Source organism: Notechis scutatus, chromosome 10 (genome assembly GCF_049901735.1).
Source record: "Notechis scutatus isolate UNSWTSFEM ecotype Mainland chromosome 10, rNotScu1.2, whole genome shotgun sequence".
Lineage (NCBI taxonomy): Eukaryota > Metazoa > Chordata > Lepidosauria > Squamata > Elapidae > Notechis > Notechis scutatus.
In genome coordinates, this window is record NC_142018.1 from 1,350,314 (window position 1) to 1,370,000 (window position 19,687).

The following is a 19,687-nucleotide window of genomic DNA, read 5'->3' on the forward strand; positions in this document are numbered from 1 at the left end:
TGGAAATCAGGAGACTTTCTGGAGATAAAATTCAGCTTTCATGTATCTAAAGTATAGCCCCAATTGCTTGGTATATATGCCTCTTTCTGGGGAGGTGGATTGAAATCTGGAGGAATCTGGAAGGTTCTCCATTGTGATTAAAACATCTGCACGCATGGCTCCATCAACAAACTATCAGTCACTTGTTATTAGTTAATTGTTCTCGGACATAGACAAGCTTTCAGAGTACTTAGTTTTTATTATATTATCTTCATTGTTACAACTGGCATAGAGGTGGCATTCAGCAGGTTCTGACCAGTTCTTGAGAAGTAGTAGTGGAAATTTTGAGTAGTTTTGAGAACCAGCAAATCCCACCTCTGGCTGGAGATTTTACAGTATCCTTCCCCTGCCACGCCTACCGAGCCACGCCCACAGAATCGATAGTAAAAAAAATTTGAATCCCACCACTGAACTGGCACCATATCTGGTGGAATAATATAGACCAATTAAGGTAATTTTGACCTGCTTGGGCAATTCGCATTCTTTCAATATTGAGGGTATATTTTGAGCTTTCTCATAACAGGATGTCACAGGAGATTCATAACTGGCTATAACTTCTGAGAAAAACATTAAAATCACCCAAGGTACCATAACCAAATGTTTCCTTTGAATTGATGGACAATTTAGGGCTCGTGAACATGCAGAAACAGAAAAATGGCAATTCACTAGAATACACCTACTTTTCTGAAACACATGGATCCTTTTCAAGAATAGATATGATACAGATTTCAAACAATTTCACTATTAAGTTTTCTAAAGTAGAGATATTATCAAGAATTTTTTTCCGATCATAATCCTATGGAGTTTTGTTTCTAAAAGGAAATCCAGTTTTTTATATGGATGCTAAATGAAATGTTCGTACAGAAAGAATAGTAGAGGATTGTAAAAAGAAATGAAAAGAATTTTTTAAATAAATAATTTGGACAAAGGTACCGATTTAAGTATGGTTTGGGAAACAAGTAAAACATTCAATATATTTGTGCTGCATGTCAAAAATAATTTGGCAAATATTTTTCAAAATATGTTTTATATCTTTTCTTGGGATTGTTGCAATTCCTCTCAGTAGCAGGCATGTGATGTTTTAGAAGACATGGATGCTTTAAGAACTGGTGATATATTTTCAGTTGCACCACCATTTTCTATGGGCTGAGAAGCACCTTTTAAGACCCAAATTTGTGGCCTTGGACAAATTTACTCTTCAAGCAGGTTTAGGCCAACTAATGGATTGCAATCTGTCCAAGGTCCTGATAAACAATTTCCTTATCTTGTTTGGGGGACCAAGCACTCTTAAACTCTTTAAACATTTCCCTGTATTGTTCTTCACCTATAGAAAGAAATCTTGCCAAACTAAAGCAAACCATCCTACACCAAAAACTGAGAAGTCTTCTTCATTCTCTTTCTCCCACACAAACTGTCTAAACTTTTTTGTCATTTGCTCGTCTGGAATGCACTCCCTCCCTCCTGAGAAACCAGACTACAGGTAGTCTTAAGTTACAATGGGTTATTTAGTGCCATTTGAAGGTAAGCACTGAAAAAAGTGACTTTTGACATTTTTCACATTTATGACCATTGCAGCATCCCCAAGGTCACATGATCAAAAATTGGATGCTTGGCAACTGACTCATATTTATGATGGTTGCACTGTCCCAAGGCCATGGGATCACTTTGGTGACCTCCTAAAAAGCAAAGTCAATGGGGAATCCAGATTCACTTAACAACCGTGTTACTAATTTAACAACTGCAGTGATTCACTTAACAACTGTGGGAAGTAAAGTTATACAATGGGGTCTTGCTTAGCAACAGAAATGTTGGGCTCAGTTGCAGTTGTACATCGAGGACTACCTGTACATTCTATCACAGTTGTCCCCAACCATTGCGGCTTGGTGGCCTGGCTGGGGTGGGGAAAGGGAAACTTGTCTGCACAAGTGGTGGGCCGGTGCACATGCAGCCCTTCTGTGAAGGACAAGTTGAGCTGCATGCTCCAGCCAGCCACTCACGTGACCCAATTCTAAATAGACCACGGCCCTGTAGTGGACTGCAGCCTGGGAGTTGGGGACCCCTGTTCTATCACACCAACCAGCAATATGGCTGACTGGGGAATTCTGGGAGTTAAAGTGCACACATCTTAAATTTGCCAAGGTTGAGAAACTGCAAACTATCAGATTTGTGTGCAGTAGCTACAGTATTCAAGATCCCTCTTTGGGAGATTATTAGCTTACAGTGAATATTAGAAATAAAATGCTTTATTTCTGGCTTTTTATACTGGTGGGAGAATAAGCACCAGATGTCATCTTTATTCACTTTTAACAGCCTGGTGATAACATTAAGCCATACTGGATTTCCATAAATGAGATGTTATTAATCTCATTAATCTTACCCTGGGACAGCTTTATATGAGTAATTAAAGGTGTAGTTTTCCTCAAAAGTACAATGATGAGGACTATGTTTGATTTGCATAAATATAACTGGAGCAAAGAAATAGGAGTTCCCTCCATCAGCAGATATCCCACTGTATAAGATTTGGTTGCCCGAATAAATACAGTGCATTATTCAAAGAAAAGAAAGAAAGAAAATTCAATTATCTCTTAAACTTAATGAAATAATATATGGAAGCCCTTTATAGCTTATTGGAAGAGCCTTATTGCAAGGCAGACATTTTTATTTATTGTGCTATGAATATTTCAACTGATCATTTCCCCTTTTATTTTATTACAGAATTTTCTAAATTGGGTTGCAGTGCAGTAGTTGCAAGATACTTGAATTACAAATGAAAATAACAGTCGTGGTTGTATTGAAGTTCACTGTAATGTGTCATTCTTATATACAGGGATTATGAAAAGAGCAAATGAAGAAAGCTAGAAGATGTTACACCCCCATCCGATCCCAGGAATAAGGCTTTGGGGAAAGAGACCATCAATGAAACTGTCTGATAGGAAAATCCTCACTGATATGTTTAGTGATTAAATATTTCTTCAGTGTGTAGTTCCATTTTTCTCACTGAATTTCTTCTCAGTGTTTTGGCCTACAAACCCCAAAATTACTTGTCATTAGGTGGGGGAGGGTAAGTTGTCCATTGTCTTTTCCTCAGCTTTGTAAATCCATTTTCATCCCTTCTTCTAGGAATGCTAAATGTTTCAAATGTCTTCCTAAAGAGGACGAAGGGGATTCCTTCCTTCCTTCCTTTCTTCCTTTCTTCCTTCCTTCCTTCCCAAGCCACTATTAGTCTTTCTTTTCCTTTCCTATCCTTCCCTTCCCCTTCCCTTCTCCTCCAAGATGGGAGAATGTGAAACTGACAGCTTTGTCTCATCTTGTTTCTCCACAGCCACAGCTTTGAGTGGGATCCCACCTTGCAGCTCCATTGCTCCAACCATCTGATTTGTGCCAGAGAAAGCAGAAATGTTGGCAATAGGGTTATGCTGAATCTACTGTAGACCTTCTTTTGTCAGTACTTGGAATTACTGAATTGAAAGTAGTTGGAATGAGAAGTGTGAACTACATGTTGGGTAGTTTGTGTCTATGTTTACAGGCCTGAGAAAATGATAGAGTGATTGGGTTCCAAAATTGCACCAGGCCTAACATGGCTTTGGCAAAATGCAGGACAGAGCCAGCTATTTTAAACCTATGGATTTATGGATTGATTTATTAGGTGAACCCAAGTAGGCTTATTCAATAAACCATGGACTACATACTATGGCTTACCCAGTTAGTTTAACACACTAGAGTAGAGGCATTTCAATGCAAAAATATAGGCCTAGCCAAAGCTACTAAAATTTAGCCTGGCATTGCCTTAACATTTCTCCTAGTCGACACTGATTGAAGTGAGTAAGCTTCCATCCAAACTCAGCCCAGGCTTTTCCCTGAGACAGGGAAAAGAGTTCAGAATCCAGTGATTCAGATAGTGTTGGACAGAGAAAGGCTTGTACAATCTGTGAAGATGATAAGCATTTTCCTTAAATCTTGGAGAACAGGATCCTAGATACAAGCAAATGCAATGAAAACTTGACAATATCTGGCTCTAATTTTTATTTCAAGTAGCTCAGCTGTTCTAAAATGGACCAACATTTGGCAGAGCTGATCCTTGCAAGCATCTCATCTGTGAGTGCTCCTTCCACAAATTCATCCTCTCTCCCTCTGTCCTTCCCTCCCTCTCCCTCTCCTTCTCTCTCTCTTCTTTCTGTAACCCCACAATGATTTACATGTTTGTTTACTCTAAGCTACATTCATCTGAGTCATGCAACATCCTTCCTGGTGGTAGATTACAATGAACTCTGAAGCAGCATTTTCTTCAAGAAAAAAAATCTGGCATTACAAATAATTTAGATGACATCCCAAACCTTTGGGCTGAATCTTCTAGTTTGCCCTCCATCCCCTAATTTTATATTTTCTTTCTCTTTGACTTTCTCTACTATCAGTGAATTCTGTCGGAAAGCAGCAAAATGACTGATGTTGGAACGCTGAAAGCTGAGTTTAAGGTTGTGGAAAATGGCAAGAATATTTCCATATCACACAGAATATAGTGCCTGTTAGTTCATGGAAGCCATGCAAAGATTCCTAGAATTGATGGAATCTCACACAATCCTCTTTTTTATTGGTTTGTTTCATACCTTTTTTAGTATTGTGCACTGCCCAGAGTTGCTGTGGGGTTGGGAGCTTTATAAATTTAATAAATTGATAAACCAATGTGACAGGATCATCCATACAGTCTGAAATAGTCCACCTTGGCTTAAACTTCTTGATGCTGTCATATGCCACTTCCATCATCTCCAGCCAGAACTGTTAACTTTCCAAATCTACATAATATTCATACAAGATACTAAGCCATCCTTAATTTAATCTTGATTTACAGAAATAAAGTACCGTGTTTGGATTCACACAATAGCCCCACTCAAAAACAAGCTTAATGTGTTCCATGAACCCTCCATTTTTGCTGGCTTCACATGCGATACCAAATCTATCACAGAGGAGGATCAAGTGGGACATGATAACTGTCTTCCAGTACCTGAGGGGCTGTCACAGAAAAGAGGGAATTAATTTGTTCTCTAGAGCACCAGAGTACAGGACAAGAACGGTAAAAGCTCATCAAAGAGAGATCCAAACTAGAAGTAAGGAGAAATTTTCTGACAGTGAGAACAATAAATAGAATGGCTTTTTTTGTGGGGATGCTCCATTACTGGAGGTTTCCTAGAGGAGATTGAGCAATCATTTGTCTGAGATTTCCCTTGAAAAAGAACTCCAAGGTTCCTTTCAGCCCTATGATTCTATGAAGGCCTGGTTTTCTGACAATGGCACTCTTGTTTTAGTCCATCTAGTATATGTAAGGCATAGACCATGGCTTACAGCAGCTGGAATACAAAGCAGAATGTTGATTTTGGAAAATTATGGGAGACCTGACTTTTTTTATTAAGTAGATCAAGTAAAGCTGATTAAATTACATGAGCTTCAAGGATGGAAATGAAAAATGTCCCCAATTCAAAAACAGATCCGGTCTATTGTGGGACAAAATGACAAAAAGTCTGGAAGTTTAAAGTCAAGGCTTCCAGAGAACATCAAACAGTTTGATAATCTCAGGATAATTTTATACTGTTTCTGCATGGATGAAACATGCTATTCCCAAAGAACAAGTGTTTGTATATTACTATTTTAGACAACTTTGCTATCTCCATAAGAATCCATAGTAAACATGTAAAACTGGGCACTGTAAGAAAAGGATACAGACATTAGCAACAAATGCATTGGCAGTTACTAATGCAGAGCTAGCATTTGGGAAATCTCAGGTGCAATGTTGATTGAAAAACAATGTGTATAGTTATGGGCAATCAGTTGGATGTGAACATGAGCTGGATGGAATCGGATGAGGAAACAAGGATTTAATTAAAAGGGATATGCAAATTACTAAAATAATACCCAACTTTCTTTGAACTGGAAAAGGGGAGTATTGGTTGGCTATTCTTTAATCCATGTCATCTTTTACATCATTATATTAGCAAGTATGTTTGCATGGCAATTTCCCCAAAATCTCTATTAGTAATTCAGAAACTGAAGGGACACTGTGATTCTTCCTTTATTTTCCACAAGCTTAATTTGGTTTATTTTCCACAAGCCTAATTTAGAAAAAAAAAAAAAGCAAACCAAAAGAAGTAAATTGTCATCTCTAAAGTAAATTAAGCCTTTAGGATTTTTTTAAATGCAATGAGGACAGTATGATTAATTGTTAGAAAACTGCATGCATGGACTCCCTTACTCAGGAGCTAAAGGTTTTTAGGGTCCTTGGTTTCTCTGAGCTTGATTGCTTTTTGCAGACATTTCATTACTCAAACTAGGTAACATTAGCTAGAAGGGAGAAGGGTTTGCCTGGAAAAGGAAGAGTAAGAGGACTGTGAGGTCCTTGATGTTATCTTGGTTGTTTTCTTGTAGATGTTTCTTTACCCAAACAAGGTAACATCATCAGTGTTAAAAGGGAATGAAGTTTGCTATCCCTTCTAGCACTGATGATGTTACCTAGTTTATTTGCCAGAAATCAACCAAGCTCAGAGAGCACTAAGGACCATTCATTTCAGACCTGTGTTACAAATATTATCCTTTACTGGTGCTAAAGGTTTTGCTGGTTTTGCCCAAAGTAAGAGAGAAAGCCCACCAAAACAGCAAGATTTAAACATTTATCTTCCTTGCCTAATTAATAGCATTCAGAATGTCTTTTACAAATCCATTACAATTCTGAAATTGAAAAATAAAAACCTAGTTTGATCTGGGAAGGGGAGTTTGTCCATTTTATGGTCAGCATCCCACTTTAACAGTCCAAAGGCCTCTTGGTTAAAGATATGTAGTTGCCCCATATAATTTCTAGGAACAAATGCTCAAGAATTATCTCAATATTCAACTTATGCTTCTGATGCATCACAATTGTAGGATTTCTTATGATCGTCCAGGGTGCACCTTCTCCATGCCTCCAAAAAAAAAAAATCAGCACAAAGCTTATGTGTCCATGTATGCAACTCTGCACATGTTTGGATGCCACATAAATGGGTGAGGCCCATAATCCAAACTTACTCATGCATTCCCTGATAGACAGGAAGGAGGCTAATAAAACACACCAGGAAAATAGAATGATAACCCAAAGAATAACTAGTTCTCGCATTTCGGTCAACAGACAATATTTTCACTCCATATATAGAGGTGTTTTATGTTCACTGGATGAGTTAGAAGAAAAATGCCCAGCCTGCTTCTACTTAACAGCTTCATAGCTTTCAACTCAACAGAATTCACAGGGAGAACAAACAAGCTTGTCTTGCTCACTTACTAAATCCTATTTTGTTTGAATAACAAAAAGCTAAATTTCAAAACCCTTGTTGAGTCTTTCCCACAGGAAGGAGGAGTCTCATAAGTCCCTTTTGTGTAGAATGGTATTGAAGGCACATTAATTTCTTCATAGGTGCAGCTTGAGATCACCAAGAAGAATACTTAGAATTTATACAGCTTTTCCTCTTAAGAATGAGGTGAGAAAGGGGGAAAGAAAGGAAAGGGGCAGGAAATGTGGAGGGTTTGCTCACAGGAAATCTGGAAAAATCTCAATCTTGCTACTTTAAAGCTTGCTGAGCAAGAACAAAGCTTAGCATCCCACCTCAGCTACTCAGTTATGTCTTGAAACAAGTTATATTTAAATTTCACTTGACGGAGCATTTTATTTAGGTTCCTGCTGCTCTGGCCAGCTGAGAGGCACTTAAGCAAAAGTAATTTGGTGGCCACAGTGGAAACAGGCAGAAAGGATCTAATCAAAGAAAAAATTCATCCCAGACATATCTGGTAAGCAAGCAGATACGTTATGATCTTGATAATGCACAGAGGTCCCTGGAAGGAATGCTTTCAACCCCTGGAAAGGCCCACGGGGCTAACCAGGAGCAAATTGTGCAGCTGCCCAAAAGCTGGCAAGCCTCCAGAGAGCCATAGTAAAATTCTGAGCATATTCCTATCAAAGAGAGGTGAGTAACGCTGAGGTGGTACGTGTGCATTTTAAAATGCCAGGAGACCTGGCAAATAGCTAAGCAAAAAAGCACAGGTAGAGAAGGGGAAAATATGCCCAGTGGACAGCATTAAATTTATCCAGTGGAAAGTATTAAAGGCTTTCTGGGGGCATCACAATTTATGTTTTTATGCATGTGTGTGCATGTCTGTCTCTCGTGCACCTATATCGTTCCTCAACAAAAAAGCAGCACAAACAATAACATTCACACACATACCCACACCCACACTGTGACTTCTCAATTGTCCTCAAAGAAGGAGGGAGGGAGGGAGAGAGCAGTGAGAGCAAGGGAAGGGGAGGGGGCAGAGAAAGCAGAGAAAGAAAAAAGGGAGAGGGGAAGGGAGAGAAGGAGAAAGAGGGAGAGAAAGAGAGATAAGTTTCTTCTTCCCCATCCCTTTCTCCAAAGAATGTATCCATCTTTTTATACTTGATGTTAATAAAAATTGTTAAGAATTAAAAATATGTGCAAGAGATCTGTGATCAAAGCCATCCTGTACTCAACAGAAATCAAGCCCACTAAAATTAAATGGAGTGACTTCTAGTTAAGACCTGCTGCTTCCTCTCAAGGCAGACAAGTTCTAGTCATAAAATCTAGATGAGCTGGCATCTTTAAAGATTTCAAGACAAGGCCTATTTGGCTTTCCCATCCTTCCAAGTGCAGTTTCAGTTTATAACTGCCCACATAGTCAGGATAGAGAGATAGATGGATAATAGACATGTAGATGGAGGGATGGATGGTAGGTGGGTGGATGGGCGCACAGACAGACAGACAGATGCATGCATGAATGGATGAGAGAGAGAGAGAGAGAGAGAGAGAGAGAGAGAGAGAGAGAGACTTTTCTCCAAAGTGAGAGACCTGAATTGATATTTCTGGGGAACAAGGGGAACAGTAAACAAGATTGTCTGAAATAATTCTAATTCTTGGAATCAGGGATCAAATCTGACAAGAAGCAATCAAAGCACATCATTGAACAAGAGAGCAAATTTGCAGCACAAGTCTTTGCGAGGCTCAGAGAATTCAGAAAAGCAACCAGACTCATTTCCTACCTTACAGCCTTTCATGGAAAGTAGGTTTTCTAAAGGCTTCTGCACAGTTTGCAGGATGTTTATCCTGACATCTCTTGAATTTACAGAATAACTATCAGAAATTGGTGTTTTGCATTCTGCAAATGTTGTGATTTTGCACTCAGGACTTTTGAGAAGTCTTTCTGGGGGTGTGGGGTTTTTTTTTTAGCCCCCTGAAACTATATATAACTGAAAGTATGATTGATTGCTTATTGTACCCTATGACTATCATTAAGTGTCGTAGCTTATAATTCTCGACTCCTGATGAATGTATTTTTTTCTTTTATGTATACTGAGAGTATTTACACCAAGAAAAATTCCTTGTGTGTCCAATCACACTTGGCCAATAAAGTATTCTAGTCTATTCTCTGTTGGGGGGAGGGCAGGGCTTTTACCCCAACTTGTGCCATGGTAAGAGGAACTTAAGGAAGACGCCAGAGCAGAAACATACCCTATTTCAAAGTAAATCCCATTAAGTTCAATGGGATTTAGCCCAGAGGAAATGTGTCAGATTACATCCTTCAGCTTTTATAGTGGCCCTCCTTGCATGAAGTCAAGACGGTACATAAAGGTGCCTAAGCTTGAGAAAGGCTTGTGTCTATTTTCGCCCCCACCCCTTAATTTTCTGGGTGTACACAGAGTAACGGGAGTGGGAGGGAGAGACGTGGGCGAGATGAGAATTTGGGGTTCCGCTTTTGAGTGTAACTGAGATCGAGTCCATTTCTCGCTCGTAGCAACGATCGCTTGCACGCTCCTTTCCTCCCCCCCGAGCCCTTGCATGTCTGAACCACGTAATTCCTCGCATGCCTGAACCCCGTAAACAAGAGACACGCATCCCTGCCCACCCCGCAGCATCTGGAGCTCCCCCCTCCCGCCTTTTGGAGGACCACGCAGAACAGGAAAGCTTCTAGCCCAGGTAATGGCGCCAGACCCCAACTCACCTAAGCAAGCGCCGCTCGGGGTTCTACCTCATCCGGATGGTCCACAGGTTCCGCTCCCCTTGCGCGGAGGGAGGAAAAACAAGGAGGGCGCGACCCATCATCTTTCACCACAATCCAGGCGCCGAGGCCACGGGAGAAAAGGGGGCGGCGGGGTCTGGGAAGGTCGTCCCGCGGCGTCTTCGTCCATGAGTCTCTTGGAGCCCCCAAACTTGCCCATCCGCCCACCGCGAGGCGACGAGTGGCGAGTCTCCCTCGGCGAAGCCGGCGCTGGAGCTGCGCGGATCCACGGGGCAGACGAGGCGGGGGAGCTGCGGGGAGGGGGAGCTGCTTTGGCTCTCGGGATTGGCTATGGATTCAGCCGCCGCCGCCGCGCTTCGGCGGTTGGGGGTCGAGGGCGGGCAGAGCGCGGGAAGCCGTGGAGCGCCCCTCGCCTTCCCTCCGGCCCCGCGGCCAGCCGTCCACGAAGCTTCCGCGTGCAGAGCGCCCGAGTGGCGAAAGTGGCTGGCCAGGCGCGGGAGGCTCACCGGGCTAGCTCGGCCGCTACGACCGCCGCGCTGCCGGCTCCTCCACCTTCCCCACCTGCTTTCCAGTCGCTCTTCCCAAGCTGAAGTTGGGGGTCCTTCTTCCCTCCCCCCAGGGAAAGGGGGAAAACGGGATTAGGGGATCGTCGTTTCCTATGGTTTCTGGTAACTACCGCCCTTAACTAAGGATCCCTCCCTTCCTCCCTCCTCTTCCCGCCTTTATACCTTTCTCTCCCTCCCTCCTTCATTCCATCCCGATTTCCTCTCCCTTCCTTTCTTCCTTCCCTCCCTCCCTCCTTCCTTCCTTCTTCCTTCCTTCCTTCCTTCCTTGTTTCTTTCCTTCCTCTCCTTCCCCCTCTCTCCTCTCCTCCCTCCCTCCCTTCTTTCATTTCTCCCTCCCTCCATTTCTCCTTCCTTCTCAAAATGTAAAACTAATAGTATTTAAAAGACAACGATTTCATTCACAGCTACTGGCACAGTACAAGGGAGAACTTTCCTTTCATTAGAACATATGTAAGGACAGGCAAAGATATGCTATTTGACATTTGTATTGTTTTTACTGAATATATTTGTCTCATTAGAGGGAAAATAATCTATGAGAACCCATCTCAGCAAGAGTTACAGAAGTCAATGAGAGCAAACCAAAATATTTGTGAAACAAAAGCAGGTGGGAGAAAACAGGCAGACGAGAAAGTTCCAAATTAGAACATTTGAGGAGACTTGCATAGTTTTTTTTTTATTTTTAAATGAAGAGCAACAGATTAGAACAATTGTCTATCATCCATCCTAGATGCCTGTCAGTCATCTTTCACACAAACACACATATACAGGTATGTAATGGGGGAGAACCTTTGTAGCTCAGGGTTGAACTGCAGAGTCCTTGATGCTTTGAGCTTGGCTTTTGCTTGCAGACATTTGTTACCCAGTTAGGTAACAACATCAGTGCAGGTGGAATTTGCTCTGTTTATATGCAACAGCATATAAACAAAATCCTGGCAGTTCCTTCACTAGGATCTTGTTTTCTGTTTGGTTGTTTGTCTGGTGTTAAACATCTGCTTAACATCTTAAAAAATGAAATGTCTGCAAGCAAACTACCAAGCTCAGAGAGCACCAAGATCGCTGCAGTACAGCTTGCCCATAAAAATGTACATCCCCTTGGAAGGGAAAGAAAGCTGCAGCCTCTATGAAGAATTTCATACTGAAAAATACTCATTACTGTATTTTAAATGATTAAGTGAATGTATACTTTTTTTTTATATATATTTTTTATTAATATATAAATAAAAAGAAAGAGCAATGTGTTCAAAATCCATATATACAGTGTGTTGCCTGGTTACATTTCTTGGAATAATATTCATCATAATCATAATAGTCTTCTCTAATGATATTTCATGATAACAGTGCTTTTCCCTCATAACATTGATACATATTAATTAGTAAAACTAATCACAATTAATCACAATTAATAAGTTACAATAAATAACCCTGATCATGAGATTAATTTTTCTCTTGTAAGCTTCGAATTTCTAACTCGTTTCTTTTATTTAACCAATGATCGAACAGACCCCATACCTCAAAATATTCAGTGTCTTCCTTTTCTTTAATTTCAGATGTTAGCTTATTCATTTCTGCACATTCTAAAATTTTTGTTATTATCTTTTCTTCTGTAAAATCTGCTCACCCTTCCACTGTTGTGCGAACACAGTGAATCTATACTTTTCGTTCAAGGCAGCCAAGCACATCTGCTAAAATCTCAACAGCTATTTGAATATTTGGGGTTTCTCTACTTATTCCCATTTGCTCAACCATGAATATTAAATGACCAAAGGAGAAAAAAATGACTTTCACACGTGAAGCAGTGAGGGGAAAGAGGGGAGGGGAAAGCATAATTAAATCCTTCCTCTGGGCCTCTCAATAGCTTTGATAAAGATATACAACCTTTCATGGATTTTACAGTGGGAATCAGATGCCCCGCCTTTCTTCGGGCAGAGTGAGAATTCCTGCTAAAGAGACAGTTGCTCTACCAATCAGTGCAAGGCCGGGAAACAGAAGTTAAGCCTGTCTGACTCAGGAGGTATATCTTCATCCTCTATGGGCATCCAGAGAGGGTCTGCTCAAGGTCACACCACCATGAGATGTGCATGAACCAAAATGCAGACTGAAAAGACTGGCTTAGAGTTCTTAAAGAAGAGGAAGTGATGGAGGCCAAAGAACCTCTGGAATCTCTGAAACTTTTAGTTATTTAACAGTAACAAACACAAATACAAATTTAGCAATTGGTATGGCATTTAGGCTTCTATACTGCCCCATAGCACTTTGGAGCACTCTCTGGGCAGTTTCCAATGGAAGCATTATTTGCATATTGCCCTCAACAATCTGGCTCCTCATTTTACTGACCTCAGAAAGATGGAAGATTGAGTCAACCTTGAGCCCATCAAGATTGAATTCCAGGCTGTGGGCAGAATTTGTCTGCAATACTGCACTTTAACCACTGTGCCAACAAGGCTCAGTTATTCATTCATTCATTTATTCATAAAAATTTGTATGGCTGTCCACTCCTTCTTAGTGGGCAGTTTACAAAACTCTGGCTATTTGCAAAAGAATGTAGTGACTCTGGTGAGATTCCTGTAAATAAGTAGGCAACAATGAAGAGCTACTGTAACTCTGGTCAGTTCAGTTGTTCTGGTTCCTTGCACCTGATAGGTAATCACTAACACTGCAGAACATATTGACTCCTAAGGTGCACATGAACTCTTTGCTCTGATTTCAGCTGCTGGAAAGGAAAATCTGGCTATCGTTATTGTGGTTGAATTGTTGTGCTGCATTATTTAAATGTGAGTTTGGGAGCAATTGTTCTTTTTAAAGGTTGACTTTTGCTGAAGATTTTATGGTATACCACTCGGAATTGACTTAACCAGGCAGTGTAGAAATAATGCAAATAAATCACTAGAACCAATGCCAAGAAAAACCTTATGGAATTAGAAGATATTTCTTACTTACAGGAACCTGTGCTGGTAGTCCTTGACTTACAACTATTCATTTAGTGACAATTTGAAGTTACAACATCATTGAAAAAAATGACTTTGTTTTTCACATGGCCATTTCAGCATCCCCATAGTCATGTGATCAAAATTTGGATGCTTGGCAACTGACTCAGATTTATGACAGTTGCAGGGGGTCATGTGATCAGCTTTTACAACCTTCTGACAATCAATGGGGTAGCCAGATACACTTAACAAGTGTGGCAAGAAAGGTTGTAAAATAGGGCAAACCTGACTTAACAAATGTCTCACCTAGCAACAGAAATTTTGGGCTTGAAGTTGAGGACTATCTGTAGTACACTCATTCTGTTACTAGAAGTTGAATCTTAATGTCAAGAATGACTTCATGGCTCATCATCCATCCATTCATCCATCCACCCATCCATCCATCTATCCATCTTCTAAAAAGAAAACAATGAGACAAAGGACAAAGTTGGCTTGATCTGTTCTTCAGCCAGATCTTCTGTTCATGAAACAGTTTTGCATTGAGGAAAATGTCAAAATTAACTTGTCTGATTAGAGAAAGATCAACAGCTACATTTGTCAGTGACTGGAAACTCCATATGGACTTTTACTGAGAAAAGAGAAAAATGAACTTGTGATTGATGGATTGGAAGATTGGAAAGGGATGCTTATGGAAAGAAGAAATTGTGATGTAACTTTAGAGAAACTATAAATGTCACTGTCAGCTTTGGAAGCCACATTGACACCAGACACTTCTACACTGCCACATTCTTGAGCCTGGGAAAATGGGAGGGGGGAATTTCTTGGAGTGTATGTGGTTAGATATAATAGCATTCTTCTTCTAAGTCAAGGTCATGCTATTTCTGCACCTGGGTGAGGGGACAAATGGTGATTGGGGCATGTGATGTGATGTGGGTGCAGGGGGTGGATTTGTAGTTTTTACTCATTGCAAGGAAGTCCGGAACTTTCAGATTCGGGATTCCCCAGATGTGCCAGTTTACTATCCAAATAAAACAGAACTTTTGAGAAGATGCCTGTCTTGGAGTTATTTGTTAGAATGGAGGTTTTCTGGAACGCTGACATTATCCCGAATCTCTAAATAGCTATAAGCATCCTGAAAGGGGGCTGTCTGGGGTGCTGAGCCCCAGTACCGACCTAAGCTTGGGTGATGCGAAGACTCAAAGAAGATAGAGGAGAAGGAGGAAATCACAGAAGGAGTGGTGGGAATGGATACCGGAGGGCTGACTGAGACCTGGTGTCCTCCTCCTGAAGAATTTGTGCAAGCCATTGAAGCTGTATAGGAAAGACAAAGGCACTCGGCCCAAAGAAACGGATTCCTGGAGAAGCTGCCAGACTGAGTTGAATCCAGAGTTGGGACTGGAGGAAAAACTGCCTGAACATCTTTCCTACTCCAGCCCAATGAGGTTGGGCCATGAGCCAGAATGGAGAGGCGTGGGGGCTTCTGAACCTGACAACTCCTGAGACTAGAACCTGTTGCCTCCATCCTGTAGCCAATTGTTGGCAGAGCTTCCAGAGCACTTTGAGTGACTTAAAGTGGGGAGTTATGTCCCACAGTCACAACCTCTCCAGCAGGGGTGGGATTCAAAATTTTTAACAACCGGTTCTGTGGACGTGGCTTAGTTGGTGGGCATGGCTTAGTTGGTAGGTGTGGCTTGGTGGTTGTGACTGGGTGGACATGGCTTGGTGGTCATGTGACTGGCTGGGTGTGGCGAACTCAATATCACTCACATCGAGGCACCATCTCCTTGCCTGGCCTCTCATGACTGGGGATGCTGCAACAGTTGTAAGTGTGAAAAATGGTCATAAGTCTATTTTTTCAGTGCCATTGTAACTTTGAATGGTCACTCCACACAAGCAAAGTAGCAGCAAAGAAGGGGGAAAAAATCCCAGAGATGTTCCTGAGACAGGAAGTCTAGTCCTGCCAAGAATGTAATGGAGAGGCAGTTTTTGTAAGCAACACAAGAATGTTTCCTTCCTGCCTTCCTTACAGGATTAGGCCAGTAATTTCTTCTAACAACTGGTTCTCCGAACTGCTTAGAATGTTAACAACTGGTTCTAGCAAATGGGTGCGAACTGGTAGAATCCCACCCTGCTCTCCAGCCAAGTTGGAACTTAACTCAACCCACATTCACTTTTCCTGGTCTAGGACCTGACAGTGGAACCAGCATGGCATCGACAACATTCCCTTCGGCTGGAGGTGGCTGAAGAATCAGCTCAGCATGGCAGGGGCAAGCAGCAAGGGAGAGACAGCAAATGCAGCCAACATTTGGGATGTTACAACCTCCAATTCCTCCCCCTCATCAGCCAGCGGTGAGGCTACCCCCCTGCGGAGTGTATTCCCCCAAGCTGGGGCTTCTATCCTGGTCAGGGATGGGTCCAATGCCAGTGGATGCCAGCACTGGTTCTATCATCTGGTTCGGGACCACCATGGGGCCAATTAGCAGCAACAATCCCAGTGTAGCAATGGGGTCAGTTCCAGCAGCAGGCCACAGCCGCCACCACCCCTTTTCCAACACAGCAACGAGTTCGGCAGACGGCCCCTATTCAACAGCCAGCAGCAGCAGCACAGCAGATCCCAACTCAGCTGCCACTTGGAGTACCCCTTGCAGGGGCTCCTCCTGCCGCCTGCTGCAGCACAGCAGATTCCAGTTCAGCCAGCAGTCACCATGGTAATTCCCCCAGCCAGGCCAGAGCCACCAAGATTTAGAGCACCTTTTGATGGAAAGCCTGAGAAACTTGCTTACTTCCTCAGCCAAATCTGGGCACATATAGATCAACCAATACAAAACAGACTGCGACCTAGTTTCTGCAATTACAGATGGGATGAATGAGGGAGACGCTTCTGCTTGGGTAGCCCAGCTGCACAATGAGGACACTGCAGAACTAAATGATGCAGGTGCATTTGTCAGGGCTAGATTTGAAGACCCTGACAGAGTAGGTGAAAGTGAAGATAAAATAGTGGAGATGAAGCAAGGTAATCAACCCATAAAAGACTTTGTATGGGATTTTAGAGAGGTCACAGGTAACCTCGTGCATTGGTCTGACAAGATACTTCTGCACTATTTTAAAGAAGCCATTTATCCAGAAATCAGAAAAGCCTATGGCATCAGGGGGGTACCAGAGTGACTGCAAGACTGGTATGCCATGTCCATTATTCTAGATAGAGAAATCTATCCACACCGAAAACTTCTGAGAGGCCCGCTAGGAGAACTTTGGCTAGATGCCCTCCGAATAAACCTGCTGAAGCCACTTCTACCCAACCTACAGGGATTACAAAATGCTATTGATGTGGCCAGGATGGTCATCGGGCTTCTAAATGTCTGGCCCCTGCACCGGTTCCACAACCAAGGCCCAATACACCTGCCAGATACAGGAGAGCTCCATGGAAGCCCCCAGACACCAGTTGGTTTGCCAGACAAGCTGTAGAGATTCTCCTCCCCATAGAAGACAGCAAGGAACCTCCGGCTAAAGAAACCCTTCCTGGAAAGGCAAATGAAGAAGAGGATCCTGCCATTCCCCCTTTTACAGTTAAAGTGATGTTGGTGGTGCGTGGGGAGGCTGGGGAGTTAGAAGCAGTAATAGATACCGGATGTTCCAGATGCCTCATTGAGCTCCCTATCATTGAGCAATTAGGGATAAAAACTAAAGCCCTAAAATGCCCAATCAAGTTTGAACAGGTAGATGGAATGTTAATTGGAGGTGTCCCAGCCACCCAAATTACAGAACTGATCAGATTTGAAATGGGCAGGCATCATGAACTTATACAATTTATAGTAGCTCCAAAAATGTCAGAATCTATCATATTGGGACTTGCTTGGCTTGATAAATGGGCCCCTACCATCAAATGGGAAGATGGGTACCAGAAGATTGGCATCGGCCCACTGCCCCTGCTCTTTCCTGAAAAGAGACTGCCACCCAACAGGTGTCCACAACCAGAAGCAGCATCTACTGCTTCAGACTCTCCTCCAGGAGAGCCCCAGGTTCTTAAAGAATACAGACTTGGCTGAGGCTTTTAGTGAGGAGGAATGCAATATTCTCCCTCCTCATCGAGCCACTGATTGTGCCATTGAATTAGAACCTGGGGTGAAGCCAAAGATGTATTCTATGACACCAGCCAAGATGACTGAGTTGAGGAAATACATTGATACCAATTTAGCCAGAGGCTTCATCGAACCAGAAAAATCTAGGTTGGCAGCTTGAGATGATGTGTGGACTTTAGGGGTGTCAACACGGTATGCATAAAAAAACACGTACCCCCTCCCCCTAATGAAGGACTTGCTAAATCAAACAACTTTCAAGACCAGCTGATGCCGTGCACCTATGTGTCCAAAACGTTGACAGTCACAGAGTGTAGGTGGGTGGTTTGGGAAAAAGAGGCATTTGCCATGTGACAGGCTTTACTATCTTGGAGGCATTTCCTGCAAGGAGTGAAGGAGCCTTTCGATGTGTGGATTGATCATAACCTCGAGACTCTAAAGACACCTCAGAACCTATCTCCTAAACAAGTCCGCTGGGCTAAAAAACTGCCGAAACTATTCGTGAAGCATATTATCGGCTCCACGAAGTGCCTCATCGAGTAATCTCAGACCGAGGTATATACTTTACTGCTAAATTCTGAAGGGAGTTTTTGAAATCTATTGGGGTTCCCAAAGGTTTTCCTCAGCATTCCATCTGGCTTGTAACGGGGCATCTGAGGGAGCGAATGGTATGGTGGAACAGTATATTAGATGTTATGTAAATTATCAACAAGAGAACTCGGTGGATCTGTTGCCGTTTGCAGAAGTTGCTTACAATAATGTGGTACACAGCAGCACTGGCTTGACTCCTTTCCAAATCACTACTGGCATGAAATTTGTCCCCATGCCAGAGTTACCTAGAGATCTCCCAACATTCATATCCTTAACGGATTAGATGGAATCATTAAAAAAAGGTTGGGAGGATACAAAAAAAGCTCTAGCGGAAGCAACTGAGGAATATAAAAAATAGGCAGATACACATAGAACTCTCCAACCACCATTTAAAGTGGGGGACAAAGTGTTTTTGCCAACTATCTTAAGTTGAAGCTTCCTAATAAAAAGTTGGGACCAAAATTTTTGGGTCCCTTCTCTATATCAAAAGTAATCAATCCAGTGACTGTACAACTTAGCCTCCCTCAGCTGTTAGGGAAAATACACCCAGTATTCCATAGTAGCTTGTTGAAGCCTGCTATTGGTTCCAATCTACGACATGTACCGGCAGCTCCCCGCAAACCTCTGGTAGTACAGGGCGAAAATCATTATGAGATAAAGAAAATCCTCAACTCTAGATTACACCGAGGATGATTACAATATTTAGTGCTATGGAAAGACTACCCTTTGTCGGAAGCTACTTGGGTGAAAAGTTGGGATATGCATGCAGATAGATTGATTAAACAATTTCATGAAAAATTCCCCGACAAGACAAAGGGTCCCCTTGGAGGGGGGAGAGGGGGTTAAGGGCATTACCCCCTGGTTGTGTTTTGTTTGTTGTATATTTCAGGACATGATTTTTTCAAGGGGGACATCTGTTAGCTTTGGAAGGCATATTGAGACCAGACGCTTCCACACTGCCACATTCTTGAGCCTGGGAAAATGGGAGAGGGGAATTTCTTGGAGTGTATGTGGTTAGACATAATAGCATTCTTCTAAGTCAAGGTCATATTATTCTGCACCTGGGTGAGGGGAAGTCTAAAGTTGGGATAGATGGTGATTGGGGCATGTGATGTGATGTGGGTGCAGGGGGTGGATTTGTAGTTTTTACTCATTGCAAGGAAATCTGGAACTTTCAGATTCGGGATTCCCCAGATGTGCCAGTTTACTATCCAAATAAAACAACTTTTGAGAAGATGCCTGTCTCGGAGTTATTGGTTGGAATGGAGGTTTTCTGGAACGCTGACAGTCACTATAGCTGTTAAAATCGAAAGCAGCTTCTGTATATTTTTTCTTTTCCTTTTCTGCTTCTTTTTTCTATTTTTTTACTGTTTACTATTTTTTCTTTATTGTTTTATGTTTTATTGTTTTTATTTTATTAAAAAAATGTCTTCAATAAAATGATCTCCTT

The 19,687-nt window shown here is 42.1% G+C and overlaps 1 protein-coding gene across 2 annotated transcripts in view; it reads right to left on the reverse strand.

The window, feature by feature from the left end:
• TRPC5 (transient receptor potential cation channel subfamily C member 5) overlaps positions 1-19,687 on the reverse strand; it is a 307,824-nt gene that overhangs the window by 282,725 nt on the left and 5,412 nt on the right. Inside the window, exon 1 of one of the 2 annotated variants that reach the window (XM_026678562.2) lies at positions 10,063-10,381. The exons of the other annotated variant lie outside the window; for it this stretch is intronic. The gene's annotated coding sequence lies outside the window, so the exon portion shown is untranslated. Of the gene's footprint in view, positions 1-10,062; positions 10,382-19,687 lie in introns of those variants that run through there. 2 annotated transcript variants of the gene reach the window in all.